Consider the following 16,604-nt stretch of genomic DNA (forward strand, 5'->3'; position numbering starts at 1 on the left):
TTTTAGGTCCATGTCAATTCCAAGCAAAAAAAAAAAAAAACACATTGGTATTCTGCAACCAACTAGGAATAAGTTTGACTTCCGAGAGGTCAAGTCGGCTCACAATGAAGGCGATGTTGATGGTGCCGAGATCTACATACAACTCACACCCTTGGAGGTCGCACAGAAAGGTGCATTCTCCACCATGGTACCTTTGATCAATCCACGAACCCACGATCGCAAACAAAAAAAATTAGTATTACGACGTCTTTGACACTCCGAGCTATCACAAAAGGTCTTCCCTGCTCCTGATGATTGGGTGCCCATACACTTACTCCAACCATAGGCATCGCCACTTCTCTCGTAGCAACATCATGAATACAATCCCGACGTTACCTCAAAGTATCGGTAAAGGATGTAGTACATTCTCCAAATGGTAATCTCATGAATCAATTATCATTCTCACCTTGTTGACACCTCCACTCGCCAATAATAGAACATCATGTCTGAAGTCGGTTTGTAGGTCTAAACATGAGCTAACTCCCTATCAAACAAATAAATTTCATACGATCACCGTCTTCTAATGGATCGGTGGAAACACATGCTCTCTAAAAATGATTATTTGTTACCGTAAATCTAAGTATGAAAGTAAGACACCAAATTTTATCATTTTAAAGATTCAAAGTAGGGACTTAGACCGAAATTTCAAACAAACATGATATTTTTTTGTTAGGAGAAACAAGCGTGATGCTTGACAAAGTGAAGCTTTTAACTTGATTATAAGGGACTTATTTCAACGGTGTCATAAAATATGAAAACGAAATATGAAGTTAAATTTATATTTATCATGTGTTTGATAAATATCTATCATAATAATGAGTAAAAATTGATTCAAATTTTTTAAAGGCACTTGCGCGTGTGTTTGACTCGAACTATTACACTAATTTTTAACATAGACACTAACATGATCGATTTGACAAACTTGCTATCATGCTTCATTCAAATGTTCGTTATGTGAAGGAAATATAGTGAATGATGCAGATAAATTTTGGAAAATGCTATTTTGTACGGACGTATTGCGCAAGAATTTTCACGGACGCATGAAAAGTAACATATTTGCACGCGCTGCAGTTCTGTCCAAAGGAAACCACTTGCAGGCTTGCAGCAGCAACACAACTGAAACCAAAACAACACAAAACAGCCCAACACAAGTTCAATCCAGGCCGCACCGCACACATGCCTGAAAAACAACAGCAGGCAGCAAGCTTTCTTGCTGATACCGAAACACAAATGAGTATCCCAACCTCACTGTCAAAATCCACCTTCAGTGCCAATAAATAGCATGCAACAACACCACCATCAAAAGTCAAAATCCAGCAGATAAACAGCCCCAACACCTACTACTCATCATCTCACCAAGCATTCCTTTGAATTCCACCACCAAAAGAGTACAATATCACATAACATTGGTTTGTAGATAAAACAATATCACACTAAAATTACTCATTCATCAATATGAAACACCCAAAAAATCCACATGAAAATCAAATCATTTATATTAGGAAAAATGATTAAATTCTGAATTAAGAAAAATTGGAAAATAGCTCAGCACACTACAAACATTGTTGTACCTTTGGGGTGTGGTAAGAGCCATTGGAGATAAAGGGGAAGAAGAAGGGGTTTTAGTTTAGGTGCAGATACAATAATATCAAGTGGAAAGAATACTTTCTTTCTGCACCTAAAAAAGAAGGACAAATGTACAAATGAGGGGTTTTAATATACATGTCGCATTGTGGGTTAAGGCATTCAAAAGCGGTGGGTTAAAAATGAAGGGAAAGAAGACCGGGTTTTAATTTAGTCTTGATTTATTTTATTTTAATGTGTGAAATTTAGCGCGTTCATAATGATAATTCACACGCGTCCGTAAATTTTCGTACGGTAATATCCGTACCAAATAGCAATACTCATAAATTTTTGAGGAGCAGCGAGACAGATAAATTAAAAATGATAAATAAAGATAAATTATTTAATACAAAAAATTAAAGCAAAGAGTTAAATTCAAAATTGAAAGAAGCAAAAAGGAAACCTCAATTACAAATAAGTATAAATCCTCTTGTTAACCAATGGTCTTAGAGCATTATTTAAAAAATCAAAAAAAGAAATTTTGTCTTTAAAATATAAGTAAAACATATGTAAAAGTCATAAGTACACAATTTCAAATATAAAAATTACTACTTTTAGATGCTTAAACAATGCAGCACTTGTTAACAAATATATAAAAAATAAAAAAAAAGAACAAGTATGATGAGTTTTGGGTTAAATTAAGGAGAACGAAAGATACAATTATATAATAATGAATCTCAAAACAATGAACATCAAATATCTGGTCTGTCATCTTCCCTAAAAAAAACTTTGTATGTCGTCGTTCAAAAAAAAAAATGGTATGCTGGTATGCCATGATTATCTTTTGTTGCTCAAGAAAAATATTTACTACAATTACTATTATAGATCAGATACATTTAACTATTCAATAAGTTTAGAAAATAGTTTTTTTTGTTTATCGGAGTGACATGAGAGAATAATTACTAACTAGAATACTATTTGTGTATTTTTTTGAAGTTTGATTTTGTGACTTTTCATGCCTACCTAATAAATATTGTTAGTTTTGATGTCATTATTTTTTCACCCGTCTCAAATTATAAGTCGTTTTGAGAAGAAAAAAATTTATTTCAGATTATAAGTTGATTTACAGTATCAATGAAGATTTAATGTTAGTTTTTCAATTAAACCATTTACTATTTATTACTTCATCTTCTTTCAATTATTTAATTTATACTATTTCACATAACATTTATTAAAGACAATTTTGTTAAACAACTCATAATATCATTTTTCAAGACAAGATTAATGATATTTCTTAATATGTGTGAATGGACCAAAACGACTTATAATATGGGACGGAAGGAGTGTATTTTACCTAAATTACCCGTAATCAATTATTATCTTATTCTATCTATTTCTCACTTTGTAATAAATAGCAAATGACACTTTTTTTAGGGTAGTGTTAACTTGTGCCCTTAGGGCACATGTTAAGAAATAAAAATAAATAAAAAAATTCTCATAAACTTTGTGCATTCAATTCATTAAAACATTAAAGATTAAATTTAATACACGCATTCCAATATAATATTTATACATTTGCCTTCTAAACTTTTGCCTTAAGGACATACTCCCTCCGTAATTTTTTATAAGCAAAATTGACCAAATCACATATTTTAAGAAATGATGTCTTTGTCATTTAATTTAAGCCAAAATACCTTATTTGCCCTTATGAATTCTGATTTTCTGTAACCGTTGATGTTCTCACCACATTAATTAAGGTGCTTGGTTATTTTTCATGTTCTTTCATTGAAGAGAGGAAACACGTTGCTCAATAATACACCAAAATTCAAGCCAAAATTTATTTGCCTCTTCAACTTCCAAAACTGCTTTACTCCTATAAAAAATTGGCGCAAATTTTTCAAGCTTTTCTTTCATTTTATAAAAAAATTGGCGGTAACAAAATGGCACACTAATTCATCTGAAATTTAAATTTAGAAACTGGAGTGTCACTTTGATTTCTATAAATTGAAGGTAAAAAATGCAAGAAAATTGGAGCTTCACATTGTTAATTCAAGATGACTCTTGATATTGATTTAAACACCCCTTTGAATGATTTGAACACATTTAATCACCTCTCAAATGAGCCTCTCAATATTGATTTGAATATCCCTTTGAATGACTTGAACACATCTAACCACCTCTCAAATGAGCCTCTCAATATTGATTTGAACATCTCTTTGAATGACTTGAACACTTCTAACCACCTCTCAAACGTGCCTCTTAATATTGATCTGAACATTCCTTTGAATGATTTGAGCACCTCTAACCACCTCTCAAATGTACCTTTAGAGATTAGTTTGAACATCCCCTGCAGTGTTTTGAACACTTCTAATTTGAATGCTAATTATTCAAGCAATGATTTATTCGACTATCTATCAGATGAAGAAGAAGATATTGGATTTGAGTCTGAAGATAGCGTCTCCGAAGATGAAGAAGATGTAGCTGAACTTTTTTACAATAACATCGAAGAAGATATAGGTACATGGAGTTTTTTTTTTCATTTTGTGAATGTTTATTTATATTAGTTTTGCACTTGTCTTTATTATATTGTGCCACTTTTTGCACTCAATATTCTCCACGTTTTATATGAACTGCATGTATATGACGTAGGAGTACACGTTTTGTTGCAACATGGTTACATGTACTCCACCTTGTTATTCTTTTTTATCAATGGACCATGAAATTTATGGCATGCTACTACTCCTGTCAAAGTGTCAAATGTCAATGGCATGCAATTTTATGTACTGAAACCAATTTCTATTTTTATATTTTTTATAACTATTTTGATTTTATATTTAATGAAACAGGAAACAACATTCATAGTGAGCCACAATCTAAAAGAAAGCGAACTTTTTTAGACAACTATCAGCGGCAAAATATTTGTGAGGTTTTGATCAATTCAAGCTCTGGTAGAAAAATTAATAAGGGGGTTGTTAAACGGTTGTCTTCTTCCTATCAAGTATCCGTAGATGTTATTTATGCGATTTGGAGGCAAAAAATTGAAACAGGTGATGTTTGTCACAAGAAAACAAAATGTGGTCGGAAAAAAAAAGTCATAGATATCGAAAAAATACGTGAAATACCGCTACACAAACGTAGCAGTCTTCGATCTCTAGCAGAAGCATTAGAGTGTACCACTGGACAACTAATGAGGTTAATAAAAAAAGGTGTTTTGCGTCGGCATTCAAGTGCACTAAAACCACACATGACAGATGATAATATGAAAGCTCGTCTTAGATTTTGTTTGTCCATGTTGGAGGAAAGTAGCATTCCATTTGAGCCAAAGTTTAAGTCAATGCACAGTGTTATTCACATAGATGAAAAGTGGTTCTATGTGACCAAAAAATCTCAGAATTATTACCTTCTTGCAGATGAGGATGATCCATACCGTCCGTGCAAAAACAAAAATTATCTAATGAAGGTCATGTTTATAGTTGCAGTGGCTAGACCTAGGTTTGATTATGCAGGTCATGAAACATGGTCGGGAAAAATTGGAGTGTGGCCTCTAGTTGAAAAAGTGCCTGCAAGAAGGTCCAGTGTCAATAGACCCGCAGGGACACTCGAAACAAAACCAATCGGTTCTATTACTAGAGAAGTTAGTCGAATGTACTTAAGAGACAAGATTTTACCGGCCGTCAAAGAAAAAGTGCCACCAGAACTTGCATCGGAAACAATTTACATTCAACAAGATAATGCACCGTGTCATGTTTCTGTTGATGACGAAGAATTTCAAGCAGCGGCTTCTGAAGGTGGATTTGACATCCGTTTGATTAATCAGCCACCTAATTCTCCTGATTTAAATGTATTGGATTTGGGATTTTTTGCAGCCATTCAAGCATTACAACAAAAGAAAGTGACAAGGACGGTTGATGAACTTATTCAAGCAGTGCAAACTTCGTTTGATGAATTTTCTAGTGTGGATTCAAACAAAATATTTCTTACACTTCAGTCGTGCATGATTGAAATCATGAAGGTTAAAGGGTCCAATAAATACAAGACTCCTCATATGAAGAAAGATGTCATGCTTAGACAAGCTACACTACCCACTACACTAAATTGCGATCAAGAATTGGTTGCTGAAATTAGTGAACTCTTGCAGGGTATGGAGTGAATGACTTGTGGAGTTCAAGAATTATTCATGTCACGTAACCATTTTTGTGTTTTATGCATTGTACGTGGCGTATTTTATTCTCATATCTCGTAGCTATCTTTTGTGATTTATGCATTGTGTACGTCAAGTATTTTATTCAATAGAAAGCAATTTTGTTTTTGGTGATAGAAACTTCTTTATATTATTTTATGAAAGGCAAAAAAAAAAAAGGAAATATTAAAGTAACCGATTGGCATAAGCTAGTACATGGATAAAGACAAAAAAGAGTACTTCACGTTGCTTCTCCAAATTGTTAACATAAGCTAGTACATTAGGGGATAAAGACAAAAAATAAAAGCAGCAGCAAAAGTTGTAGTTTTTCACTTGTTCTTATCATTGTCGAACAAAATCATGGAAACCCAGCTATATAAATCTTCAGCATATCATGAACCCATTTCTTTAACTTTTCATTTTTCTGAACCTCATCCTTTTCATGGTTTGCCAACTCCTCTTCAATCTCATTTTCAACATTCACGTTGGGCATTTTGTTTAGATCTAAATCAAGTTTAGCTTCAGCAGCACCTTCAACTGGATTAAGAACTTCATTAACATCATCAGCTTCAGCAGCACCTTCACTTTCATTAGGAATTTCGTTAAGATCAAAGTTGTGTTTGAAGCTTCTTTCTCCACCTTCAACATGATGGTGAGAATTCACTTCACCCTCAACATTTTGAATCTGTTCAACCTCCCCATCTTTCTCTAGCGAGTCTTCAACAATTCGATTCAGCAGATCCTCAGAATCTGAGTCAATTCCCAAACTAAAAGATGGTGCTTTTATAGCCATTTTCTTGAAAGCCATTTTCTTGAATTATGCAGAAGAATAGAAGGAACACTAAGTTTCTCTCTGAACAGCCTTTTTATAATAAGTGGAAGAAAACATTGGCTTGGGCTTCGTGGAGTTACTATAGAGGGAGAGGAGTATAGAGAGCCGTTTCAGTTTTTCAATACATTCATTAAAACCTGGTTTGGAGAATTGCATTCGCGTGGAAAACTGTGATGGAAATTGGAGTATTAAACTAAGGGCATTTTTGGTATATTAGCCTTAAATATGATGAAAAAAGTCAATTTTGCTTATATTTTGTCACAAGTAAGATAGTTGAATTTTGCTTATATTTCGATACGGAGGGAGTAAGTTAGCATTTTTTTTTTTTTAAATAGCTAGCGTACTATTGACAAATACTCCCTCCGTCCCAAATTTGATGAAAATGTTCGATCAAATACTAACGTCGACTATTTTCAAAACTGAATATTTTTTTCTACCCCCAAATGAACAAAATGATGAATATGCCCTTTGTTAAAAAAAATTATATAAACGTCCTTGTTTTTTTTTTTTTTTGACAAGATAAACGTCCTTGTTATATGTTCAGTTTAGCAAACATTGATATTATTATTATTTTTTGTTTAGAGAATTATTATTATTATTACTACTACTACTATATTATTTTGGTCAAAGTTTATCTTATTTTAATATTTACTTTGGTTCATTATTAACATATTTAATTAACATAATAAAAATTAATAATAAAGAGACAAGTTAAAAGTTAATAATAATTATATAAATATAATTTGAAATAAATCACAATCGTAGAAAACTGCTGGCTATATGAGTTGACCGGTCATATTTGCAGAAATTACCGTCATGTTAAATCACCATTAAGTAAAAAAAACGATTGAGCTCTTACTCCACACGTCACTTTTGAAGTTATACATACATTTTCAATAGACGACTTATATGATAGAATTGAATCATGATGTACAGTGAAGGAGAAGACATGATAAAATTGATAGTAGGGAAAATGATATGAGAAAAATGTTACGTTGATTATGAAACTGATTTATGATGAAAGGACAAAGAGAAACATTTATTTATAGAAGTGTAAATAATATATGAAATATTAATAAATTCAAAAAAAGCGAAAAAAAAAAACTCAACGTTAGCCAAATGCAATGTAAAACACGGATTTTTTTTAAGAAAAGATCGATGTTCGCCCAAGGGGATCTATATCAATTATTTTGAACAGGGTAGAAGAAAAAATATCCACAAAGCCAATTGCTGATTTTATTACTCTTTGCTCAACTATATATATAGTTACGTTGCAGAAGCATGAAAGAAATAATATATTCAAATCAGCATTATATTCATTCTTTAATCAGAACATGTCTCCACTCTTCAAACCAACATGTTCTTTACCTGATTCATTGGTTAGGGTTTTGTGACTGAAACTAAATGAGACTCCCAATTGGCATGTTACTGTTGTATTGTATGACTTGCTCAGGTCAGTGGTCCCTCTCCATTGCTTTCATCATCACATTCACAGTGGTGCATGGTCATGTTCATGTTCATGTACCCTTCTTTTTTAAAACTCATATCACGATCGAAATGAAACATAATCATGTCAACGTTGTGCCTTATCCTGTTGTTTGTCTTAACTCTTAATACTTTAGCCTTTCATGATTAAAACATAAATCTCACAAAAATAAAACTCAACATATAGATATATTTTATATTTTGTCCAATTCTGATGTTCTCCTCTTTCGTTAATTTTTTTATTTATTTTATTTTTGGTATCGGAATAATTTATATTCATTCTCATTATAAGAACGCTGTGCACATACATAATACATTTAATTATATTTCATAATTATGTTAGTTTGTTCAATTAATTTATGTTTAGACCTCAAGTCACTCAGACCACTCTCTAAGTTATTGGGGTCCGAACAATTTCTGAAATATCTTAAAATTTTGGATGTATCAAATATAATTGGGTACATGTGCAAGTCTTTTACCGTAACAACACATAACTAGTTAAATTCGTATTAATTTGCTCTTCACAATTTGCACGTGACTAGTTCGATTGCAAAATACAAATGATGTTGTCACGTGTAGGGGGTTTTCATGGATATACAAGTCAATTTGAATTTTGATCAATATGATAACCTAACAAATCTGAAGGGATTGAAAATTGATGCTTTATTATGCCTTCAAACTTTAGAACGACTCATTCATAGAAAATTGTGATTTTTTTTCTGAATGCTGTCGCATCCTTTATTTTGGTGTGTTGTATCTATGTAATATAAGTGTTTCAAGTTTCAACCAAGTTCAAGTGTGTTTTTTTTTTTTTTTGAGAAAAAAATCAAGTGCTGGAATTCCATTCTAAATTGTGAAATTTGATATAAATGTTGAAATTTTCAATGAATAAAATGTACAACTTGATAATCCGATCCAAAATAATCACGTGCTTATCATCGGTTGGTTGGTGGTCCAAGTATAAAAAAGTTAAAGATTTTTTATCCAACACAAATCAGATGATATGTGTTACTCATTTGTCATGTGTATTTTTGATTTAAATATGCCTTTAGTCACTCCACTTTCATCAGATTTTGGCATTGGTTCCTGCACTTTTTTTGTTTGGCATTGGTTTCTGCATTTTTTTTTGTTTGACATTGATCCCTGCACTTTGTAAAAATATTGGTATTGGTCCCTCTGTTAACTTCTGTAAAAAAAGCACAAAACTAACAGAGTGCCACGTGACCCAATCATTTCACGCCACGTGGCACCAATATCAATATTTTTACAAAGTGCAGGGACCAAGACCAATAGTTTTGTGTTTTTTTTAACAGAAAGTTAACAGAGGAACCAATACCAATATTTTTACAAAGTGCAGGGACCAATTCCAAACAAAAAAAGTGTAGGGACCAATGCCAAAATTTGATGAAAGTGCAGGGACTAAAGGCATATTTAAGCCAAAAAAATATATGGTTTGATTTGGTTAACTTTTAAAATAAATTTCGAACAAAACCAAACTAACGCGATTTGAGTTTGATTGGTTGATACGATTAAAAAACTAATAAACATGTTTCCAGCAATTTGTCAACAATGTTTTAAATTTCATCAAACATTACAATTTCATTTTCATACAACAATGTTTTCAATTACATACAAATTAAAAACGTGAACAAAAAGTAATTTTATTTTGTAAGAAATGCAAAAGGATAAGATTTTATCATTCTCTAAAGGTTCAAATAGCACGTAAATACATTTTTGAAATAAAAAGCAAAGAAGAAACTAGTTTCTATATATGAATATCGGTCTAGGTGTCATGTGTACACTTTTTTTTTTTTTTTTTTTTAATGTTGCGGTTTGGTTTAGTTTGGTTCAGTGGGTAAAATAAAAATCGCAAACTAAACCAAATCATATGGTTGAGTAAAGAAATGATATGAATACATCTGAATCAAATGCAGTTTTTTGCGGTTTTAATTTGGGTTGGTTTAGTTTGCAATTTTTCTATTTAGTTGTTTCGGTTCTGAACACCCTTATGTATGATCACAAATTTTGAATATTTTAAAATAATTAAATGATAGATATTTTTATGTATATGGGCACAAATATACGTTTTCTTGTCAAGTTATTGTAGTGGTTGGAGTTACACATTTTAAATATGGAGAAGTGGTGTCTGAGGGTTGAACTCCGACCTCTACATATATTATATATCATGAATTGTCTCTACCAACTGAGATAAATTCACGGAGATGAGCACAGATATACGTTATACTTGAATCATTGTTATTAGAGGTACTTTCCTGAATTATATGCCGATGAAGAAAAAATGATGCATAGAGTTTTGGGACTCTTTGATTGACAACGACAAAGCATGGGAGCAACTTCTCCTTGTACACATTCCTGCTTAATTCTCATACGTTACATGCATGCATGAATCGATAAATTTAAGGTCACTCTTAAACACCAAAACAAAAGCTTAAAACAAAGGCCAGTAGGTTCCATCAAAAATATAAAATAAGGCTAGTAGGTTAGTGGTGATAGACTTTGATTTTCTCTACTCCTATTATTAATCCATTCGAACAACTTTGAAATTGACTTGCAGCATTCACAATAGAAAGGTCCTAATTTGGGTCTAAGTGGGACATATCATTTTTATACATTTTTTATGTTAATATTTCTAATAAATACCATTTTTTTTACTGAGAACCTAAAAAAAATTACTAAATTAATAATCTCACTAATAATTCTAGATCACAACATTAGTTTATTTTAATATAATTTGTTTAGCGAGATCGGTGAACAAAATGAAGATAGAGGGTCCTTACATAGACCGTCTTTCCTTTTTTTTTTTTTTTTTTTTTTTAAAAACAAAATGATATTCATTCATTCAAATCGAGAGATTACATCATTCAACACCGCTAAAAACGTAAAGGATGAATCTACGAACAAACTCACAACATCCAAGTTAATAACATATAACCGCATAATGCCCACAAAAATATATGATAAAATTAAAGTGACCGGAATATTCATGGTCTCCGAATCTGCAACGTTGACGCCCAAATCTTTGATTGAATAATCGATCTTTCAATGTAAATCAAATGAATATCGTACGAAGACGGGAAATTAAACAATACCGCACAAGACGGCGAACAACAAACCACCACACTTATATTTATATTTTAGAAAAAAAAACTTATATTTATATTTTAGAAAAATACATGTTAAGATAAATTGTTTGAAAAAGTATCAGATAAGTTAAAATTTTACCAAACTTCAAAAACTTGATTTACACAACAATTTAATAAGAACTTTTTTTGGTGATAATTTAAATAATAAATTTTAATTCAAAAATTAGAGATTTGTAAAATTTAATCTATATAATAAATATTGAACATAGTAACTTAATCTCGAGATATTTTTTGAAGGATATATATACTCGAGATTTCTTGAGATATGAGTTAAATTTATCTATAATTTATGCTGTAGAAATACAAAGTCGAAGTCTTTTTTGGGTCAAGAGTGAAAGGGAGTTTCTTTGTTCCACATTCCACGCGAAAAAAAGTAGTTAACTCCGATTCAACCGCGACAAATTCTTTACACTGTGAAACTGGAAGAAAAAAAAAACTATAATTTAGCTTTTATAATCCAAAACTCTGAAGGCATTATTGAAATTTAAGAGGGCATGTAAGGAACATGGAGGGTGAGAAAAGAAATTATCAGCATATCTCTAATTGAAAAAATTAAAAAGGCAAAGTCCATACAAAGAGGCCATACATTTTCGGCCTAAGTCAGCTTTAAGCCCGAAAAAAGGCCTACTCTCAATTCTCAAAGACTATTACTTTTTCCACCCTGCTGTCTTCTCGCGCGCCCTGCAAAATTTACTAAAATACCCTTGATCATGATTACATAATCCGGACCAGATTGTTAGTGATTTTCGGAAACAAAAATCCGGACCAGATGTTATGTAATTTTCTGTGTCTTTCTTTGATGTCAAGGGTCTCCCACACAAGCTGCAATGATTGCAATTGCAGGGTTCCTATAAACGGTCAACAATGACCATGACACCATCGACACCCCTAAAAAACTAAAAAAATATTTGAAGAAAATGTAAGAAAAGAGGTGATGTGAAGAATGAATATATTTGTTGAAGATGGAATCCTATTTATAGCCTAAAACAAGTCCTAGGTCATTAATACAGTCCATGAAAACGTGTTAGTGGTTGTAACCGTCCAAACCCACATTAATGGCTCTGAATCTTTCCGGATTTTATATTCCGGAATGTCCTTAGCCATACAGGAAGTGCAACTTTTCCCTCGTTCACCACTATTATCGCATTAATTCGGAAAACATATTCCAGAAAGCAGATGTGTGTTCTGGATTGTATATTCCGGAATGCATCAGTCATGGCCGGTGGTCTGCACCACACATTTTTATCGGTGGTCAAGTAAAAAAAACGTGGTAAAACGCGTTTTTTGACTGCATTTATGGCCTCCCAACCGTTTTTGACCCACCCTCCCTATAAATAGCCTTTCAAACCCCACCATTCTCACACCATCCTCTCCCACCCTCTCCTCCTCTTCTTCATTCTACAACCATGGTTTTCCATCGTTGGTCTTTCATAGATAAGGGTCTCGTTGAAAACTTTGAGGGTCTGTATGAACGGTCAATGAGGATGGAACCGCGCTGCAACAAAGCGCGGTTCATCTGAGGGTCATGTGGGTCAGTGTGGTTCTTCGCTTGGCCTGTCTGGGCGTAAGTTTGAGCACCCCCCATCTCCTTCAGGGGCATTGTTCTCTTCTTCCCGTCCTCCTCTTCCCTCCTATTCCAGTTTTCCTCCAATAGGCAAACTACTGGTATGTCCCATCACATACCAGTGGTTAGGCTTTTAGGAGATTAGAATTAGGCTCATAGGAGATTAGAAATAGATTTAGGATCTTATGTAATAAGCTTAAAAAGCTTGAAAATTATTGTAATGTATTGTTTATATATTAATAAAATGAGTTGTTTTTATGTTTGTGTTTTTTTATTTCTGTTTTTTATTTTATTTGCATTTTATTTTACGAATTTTGAAGATTAAAATTGCAAAACTTATGGTAAAACATTATTCTGGATTTTCAAATTCGGAAACATCTGCAAAATTCTAACAGTACCATCCGGAAAACGAAATCCGAACCAGGGATAAAATTGGAAAAAAATAGGACGCGCGAGGAAAGACATAGGGTGGGAAAAGTAATAATCATTCTCAAATTGCCGATATTATGTTCTTATCATTCAAAAACAACTGCTCTTTAGACACTAAAGAAAAAGTCTAATAGTAGTTAACTATTGTCATCCGATTCAAAAAATGTTTCAACCGATTTAAAAAATATCAAATAAAGTTAACCATCGTTCCATAGGTGCTTGAGAGGGTGCCATTTAATTCGGGAAAAGAGAGTTCTTTCCCACCATGGGAAAGTTGATCATATTCATTAGATTAAATGAGGAACATATTCCTATCATACTCTCTCAACCACTAGATTATTTTTTTATACTATCTTTCACACTCTCTCTTTCATGTCCCCACACACCCATACGACCACCACTAAATCACAAATTCAACAACCACTTTGACCACCACTGCACCACCACACACCACCACTGCACCACCACACATCACCATGGTTGCTGCCGGAAAACTTGTTAGCGTACGATTTTTAAAATAGGAAGACCAAAACATCATTTTCTTTTTTAAATAGAAAGACCAAAAATGCATTTAAACCTTACTTTTTTAACATTTTTTCTTTTCTTTTCTTTTTTATGCTTCCAGGAACCCATTTGTTTTTTTATAATAAAAAAAAAACCAGAAGAAAAATAATATAATTCAAAATCATATAATACAATCATTTTACTTGGAGAGAAACGGATTAATTGGATAAAAAAAAAAACACGATCACAAACAGGTATAGTTTATGCGATGGTGGTTGGAATTCGAACAACAAGATAATTATGCATCCCTCTAAAATAAACTATGAACAAAATAATACTGCATCCCTCTAAAAAAATATAATATTGCATCGTTAGGTTAATTTAGATTCTTTATAGGAAAATTTGCAGGTACCCTTGAGTTTTGATTAAAATGATGGTGCCATTTAATTTGGGAAAGGAGAGTTCTTTCCGGCAACAACCATGATGGTGTGTGGTGGTGCAATGGTGGTCAAAGTGGTTGTTGAATTTATGATTTAGTGGTTGTGGTATGGGTGTGTGGGGACATGAAAGAGAGAGTGTGAAAGATAGTATAAAAAAATAATCTAGTGGTTGAGAGACTATGATAGGAATATGTTCCTCATTTAATCTAATGGACATGATTAACTTTCCCATGGTGGGAAAGAACTCTCCTTTTCCAAATTAAATGGCACCGCTTGATAGCACTAACTGAGTGCCTAAAAAGCGGGTTCCTAATAAAAAAAACACATAATCCTTATGTTTTTGATCTTGTGGTGTATTGCTGGTGAGAACTTAAAATGAGAGGAGAAAGTAGAAGCCAAGTCCAACTCTAAAAAATTCTCCTGTGATCATAAGACTTAGACGCACCATTTTGACAAATACCGAAGAAAAAGAAAGATAAAATAAGAGTTTTTTTTTTTTTTAATATAATATGTATTTTTAAAGTAATTAAATGATTTGTATTTTGTGCACAAATAGACACACTTTCCCCCTTCGTTTCTTAACAATTCTCCATGCTAATTTTAATTTTGTTTGAATGGGCATACTAAGTGGTCAAATATCTTTAAAATAATTGTATTATTTATTTATCAATTTGGAGCCATCATATTATAAGAAATTATGATCCATAATACACCGTACATGACGTATTTTCTCGTCTCTCTATCTGAATAGAACTTGAAACAGAAATGTATCGGTTGAGGAAGAACCAAATTAGCTGCCACTAACCTTGTGTTTTAGAATATATCATTGTTTCTCTTTGTTCATATCCTTGCTGTGAAATGACTTCCATTAAAAGGTTCATCTAAGTATTCCTAATACTTAATGAATCAAATGTCATAAATTCGATCATACTCATACTTAATATTTTATGTGCTTCTGCTAATGATTTATACTTTTGTATTGTATTGAACATGTCTTATGAAATTGATCTTCGTTTGGACCTAATTCCAACAATATGGTCTGAATGTATACATTTGATTTTTAGTTAGCCATAGACTCGTTAAGTGAGACAAATTTACAATTTAAATAGTTTTATAATTTAAAATATGTGACTGAAATCACACTTCAAGAATATGTTCTAGATTGATGCTGCTGCTGTGACTGAAATCACTTCAAGACTATGTAGATTAGATGCTGCTGATTTATACATCTGGATTATAGTTAGTCATGGCTAATGGTGGCTAGGTTTTTTATTCAAATATTACAGTACACGAATATATGTTGATCAACAAAATCGAGTCAGAGACTCCCAAACAAATGTATGATCTTATAACTATAAGAATCATTTGATCGCATGTGTACTTTAAAGAATTATGCCACTCATGAGATGTAAATAAAATGTGTGATTTTACTAATGAATATGATGAGTAGAAAATAATTAGATACAATCCACTATCAATCATGCCTAAATATCTGGAGGTACTCACAATATTCTGGATGTATAACGTCTCAAAGTCTTTAAAAATAAAAAAAGTTCAAAATGTTCTTCTAGTGAAGGAAATTTTCAACAGAAAAATTAAGATTCAATTTCAGAAGATAGGGGTGGAATTGGAAAGCAGCTCCCATGCTGTTATCGACTGAAGTACTGATGAATGAATTCTGCTCATTACTCAAATGGATTCGCTTATTTCTAAAGTAAATAACTGAAATGCCCCTATGCATGTTAACATGCGCTAGTGCAAATTATAACGTAACTTAAGATACGTTGCGTATGCTAACATGCGCTAGTGTTATTTGTGTGTAATTTTTGAATACTTAATGTAAGTTAACATGCGCTAGTGTATTGCGTGACGTGAGTGATGGGATAAAACCGCAAGTGCACGGTCTTACCGAAGTAGTAATAAAAATATCGTTCCGACAGGGAGTTATGAATTCAGTTAACTTTTAACAATGATTAGATTGAAAGTTTAGAAGGTAGAAAGTTGTATTTTTGCTTAAAAGAAAAAAACAATAAAAATAAAAGAGGTGTCTTGGGATTATTGGTTCATCTAATTGACAAGTCATTTACAAACCAAACTATTAAACTTATAACCTTATGTTAGACCTAGTTTCTAAAGACGAGTTTCTCTTAAGCCTATCACATCTCCTATCGGTCTCAGTGAGTGTGTTCCTCTAGCAAGCACGCCTATTTTCATGGTTGATTACTATTAGAATCCTTGAAGTTCGAAACTCTATAAGTCTCAAGGTTCACTAGACTATTTTCATGTTTCGCAATCCTTGTCTAAATTCACTTGATCAAATATTAAAGCTCCACTTTCGTTTTATGAATTAACATTTGGAATAATGGATTAACGATTATCAAACCCTCCACTTTCGTTTCCACAG

This window comes from Medicago truncatula, chromosome 4 (assembly GCF_003473485.1).
Source record: "Medicago truncatula cultivar Jemalong A17 chromosome 4, MtrunA17r5.0-ANR, whole genome shotgun sequence".
In the NCBI taxonomy this organism is placed as follows: Eukaryota; Viridiplantae; Streptophyta; class Magnoliopsida; order Fabales; family Fabaceae; genus Medicago; species Medicago truncatula.